Source organism: Solanum tuberosum, unplaced genomic scaffold (genome assembly GCF_000226075.1).
Source record: "Solanum tuberosum cultivar DM 1-3 516 R44 unplaced genomic scaffold, SolTub_3.0 scf00303, whole genome shotgun sequence".
In the NCBI taxonomy this organism is placed as follows: domain Eukaryota; kingdom Viridiplantae; phylum Streptophyta; class Magnoliopsida; order Solanales; family Solanaceae; genus Solanum; species Solanum tuberosum.
Window position 1 is genome coordinate 534,931 of NW_006239233.1, and position 5,001 is coordinate 539,931.

Here is a 5,001-nt window from a genome sequence, read left to right on the forward strand (position 1 = left end):
ACTAGAGGGGAATAATTTCCTTAAGGGGACACTGTGCATTCTGTGGGCTTGATCTTTTTCTAATTCTGTTTTTCCAAATTGTGGTACGTTTTACATATTTTAGTTTTGTCAATTGATTTTTGTTCATCTATTCTTACTGGTTTATTAAACTTTGGTTACTTCGTATTTCTGCAAAGTTTATTGAAATCAGTAATTCTGGTTTGTTAAACACAGATTGATAACACGTGCATCCTCACATACACATATGGGTCTGCCTCTATTAATCAGACAAATAAATAATAAATATTTTAAGAATGTAATCTAAGTTAAAGTTATATCTGGTAGACATTTTTGACCAAAAAAGTATAATCAAATAACATAGAGACTAAACTCTTATGATATTTTAATAATAATAAGATTGAAAGAGATAAACCAATATGTATATATATTTATTTATTCAATAGATTCAATGCCATGGACCTATAAACTTAAAATCAGAAGACTTGGGATCAGACCCAGTAGAAAAATAAAATCCATCAGGGTCCATTACATAATTGCAATATTCATCCTGGAAATCAACTATATTACAATATTCACTTTTATTGCTAAATACATCAAAAATACTACTTTTTGAACCCCATTGAAAACCGCAAAAAAAGAGAGTTTCTGCTGTAGCATGGAATGAGAAATGGTATACATCACTAGTTTTAAGCGTTTGAACTTCAAGATCATCATCTCCAGATTTACAATGAATTTGCAATGGTGGAGAATCTGCAGGGAGGTTATCGAGAAAACGAAGAATGTATCTAGGATTGAAAGTAAATGAATTTATCGTTTCTATTTGGATGATAAATAAAACAAAGAGTATGAGTTTGATGTTGTTGAGAGTCATTTTGAGGAATTCCACTAAAAAATAGAGGAAGGGATTCCCTCACTTTATAGGAGGAGTGCTTTTATATTGGAATATGTATATGAATATTAATGTGATCTAATATAATGTAATAAATATGTAACTGATTATTTTTTTTAGGAACTTGTTAATAAATTTTGAATACAAATCTATAAGGCATATTTCATAATACCCATATTTAAGAGTGTGTTTGGTATGATTTTTTTTTATTTGATTGGTCAAAATATATTGAAAAATATTTTTTAAAAAAAATACAAGTTCTTTATAAATGAAAAATAAATAAATTAAATAGCTCCCACATAAATGACATTGCAAATTCTAAAATCTCATAAAAATTAATTATTGATGATCATATTAGTTGTCCAAACTTTGACTTTGTGAACTTAGAGCTAGCGTTAAGTAAATGCAATTAGAAAAAAAAAAGATTAATAATATTCTGCTTTTAATGAAAAATTAGATATTTATTTTAAAATGTTGACTAGTGATCTCATTAATGCCATTTCTTACTAACTAATTTGAAAATCTTATGAAATATATTTGAAATTCTTGTAGCTTGAGGTGCATTAATGATTTTGAGCCCGTTTGGATTTGCTTTAAAAAAGTAACTTTTAATTTAAAAATAAAAAGTCAAACTTAAATGATTTTTAAGTCAAAAAAATATAAAGTAGGGGAGACCTACTTTTGATTTTTAACTTATTTTAAGTCATTTTAAACATTTTCTAACTTATATTAAGTCTTTTTTTTTTTTACTTATTTTAAGTTATTTTTTTATATTTGTCAAACACTTCCACAAGTCAAAAACTGACTTAAAAATAGGTTTGACCAACTTTTAAGCCAATCTAAACACCCTCTTAGTTTTAAAAGATATTTTCTCAATAAATATATGGGAAAATCATATAGAATAACAAATCTTTGTTCTATATTATGTACTATAGCTAAAGTTTAAAAAAAATATAAATTCGCGGCTACAGTTTTCCCAGTTCTTGTTATTTAGTTTCTTAATTGTATAAATTTAGAATTTGTATAATTCAGTCCCTGATTGTAGAAATTCAGAATTTGTATAATTCAGTTCCTGATTGTATAAATCCAGTCTTTATATATGCTTACCCTAGCTATTTGTATACGATTTGTGAAAAAATCATAATAAATAACTCTGTTTGTATATTGACAAGCGAAATATACAAAATGAAGTTCTGAAAAATTCTTCAATGTATAAATACAGAAATTGTACATACTTACTCTGTTTGTATATTCACAAGCGAAATATACAAATGGACAGACGAAACATACAAAGCGCAACCTCCCTTTGTATATCATTACCCTGTTTGTATATTTACAAGAGAAATATACAAACGGGCAAGTGAAATATACAAACCGCAACTTCTATAGCAAACAAAGCTATAACTATGAAGTGTAATTATCAAAACTATAGATATAAAGTCTTATTATGTCTATTATCTTTGCTATTTCCAAAATTTTCTCATAGTATATTCTTTAGAATTCAACGCTCTTTAAACATGAATATTATACTCTCACTTCTTTGGAATATGTAGTCAACATAAGCCCTTTTTCGTAAAAACAACATGTGATCTTGTGATTTTAAACTAATGATATCTCTAATGTACTAAGGCATTTTTTAATTTCGTGATCATAAACAGAATATATGAAAAGTTAGAAGATTTGTTAAAACGGGAAAAAAGACATTCTTCTGCTAACAAATTAAAAAGAAAATAAGACAAATAAATTAAAACGGACGAAAGGAGTAATAATTTATAGGAGAAAATCAAATGGATTGCTTTTTAATCATACCATGGAGCTATAAACTTGAAATCAGAAAGCTGAGGCATAGAATTACCCTTAGCAAAATAAAAACCATCATCCCCCATTAAATAATAGCAATGCTCATTCTTGAAATAGACTATACTACAATATTTATTTCCTTTGCTAAATACATCAAAACTATTAATTTTTAAACCCCAGCTGAAACTACAAGAAAAAAGAGTATTTCCTTGAGCATGGAAGGAGAAATCAAATTGATCACCATATTTAAGGGTACGAATTCCAAGATCATCATCTCCAGATCGACAATGAATTTTCGATATGGAAGAATTTGTAGGGAGGTTACTGATGATATGAAGAGTGTATTTGGGATTAAAAGTAAATGAATTTGCGGTATGTATAAGGACAAAAAAAACAATTATTAAAGGAAATGTCATTTTGGTGCACTTATAATTAATCAGGTTGAAGAATGCACCTTCAATTGATTGAGAAGAAAAATGAAAGTCAGATCCATAATTTTATAGGAGGATTTTAGTGATTTTGAATATGAGGATAGAAAAGGGAATTAATTCTTTCTTTAGATTTTAGGAATTTGTAAATAGATTTTGAATAAAAATCTCACAAGGGCAAAAGAATACTCTCTCATTATATCAATAACATTTTAATTTTTTTTTTACCCCTATATAACAGTTATCTTCTTTTTTGGGCAATATAATAATTAACCAGAAATAGAATCTCAAAAATTATTATCAATAATTTTTGACCAAATCTTTTGATATTTTTACACACTATTTATGAAAAGTAATATTATATGAATACATATTTTTATCATCAGAAGTGTGATTAAGCTTACGATTTAACATCTTTTTACTTATAATAGCCAAATATTATTTAAATATCAAATGTTTGTTTAAATGGGTAGACAATTAAACGGGGCAGGGCAGGACATGCCAAAATTTATAAGCCATTTTTAGCACTGTAGTAAAGGGCAATTCATTGTATAAAGCATCCCGTGTTAGAAAGGTTTGCACCTCAAAGGGTGTGACGTAGACAGTCTATCATAATGCAAGCATTACCAGTAATAATGAAAATTGAATACTATTGTACTTATTTTCCTACTAATATACTTCAAAGATGATAAGTAAACCAACACAAATGCATTGAAAATTGAAATATATAATGTTTATGAAGATTATGTACCACTTTACTATTACCTTAAGTTTTTTTGGATTAATTATCCAAATTGCTTCACAAGAAAAGTAGAATAAAACACTTAGGGGTCGTTTGGTTACTGTATAAGAGACATCTTATTCATGTATAAAAAGTTGCATTAGCTTTACTGTGTTTGGTAGAAGTTTTGTATTAGGTATAAAAGTCAGCATAACTTATACCACGTTTGGTTGGTAAGAATTTAAATGCTGTATAAAAGTTATTCATGTATTAATTTATACGGTGTTTGGTTGCATTTTTGTAGTCCTACATAATTAATACCAACATAACTTATGAGGGAATCTATGTATAAAGTTATGCAGGGTAGAAGGTGGAATAAGTTATGTGGGTATTAGTTATACATGTATTAAAATGATAGATTACATATTTACCCTATTAATTTATTTTTTATTTTTTAATTGGATTTCCACCTGGATAAATAATAGCCACCTGGATAAATTAATATTGCAAAAAATAAATTTCTTAAATTTAAAATTCATTGTTTAAAAGTTATTTTTGAATAAGGGCTGATTTCGCGGAACTCCTTTTGGATTTGGGTTTTTCTAGACGTGAAGTTGGTCGATTAAATTTCAAATTTGTCTGAAATTCTTACCAAGTAAGTGTTAATCTTTGTTTCCTTTACTTTTCATTTACATTTTACCTTATTTTTCGTTTAAAATATGCCAAATATTAAAGAAAAATGAAGATTTTACGTTTTTTTATCGCTGTAGCGTTATGATGTGGCAAAAAATCACTTCCTCACGCGCCTAGTAGAGATTGTTGTCAATTTCTACGCCAGGTGGACGAAAAAGGTGTACGCGACGGAGGAATAAACAAGTTCGGGGGGGTAATTAAAACGAAATTTAGTTTAGGTGTACATTGTATAAAAAGCTTCAAGTTTAGGGGGGTACTGAGTACTTCTGCCTTTTTTAATTGGAAACTTTATTGTTTCCTATATACGTTTGTTGTTTTTATTTCTTTTTATATATAGATCATTTTCATTTCATTTAATTTATTTTATTTTATTTTATTTTATTTTATTTTATTTTTTTTAATTGGAAACTTTATTGTTTTCCTATCTACGTTTGTTGTTTTTATTTCTTTTTATATATAGACCATTTTCA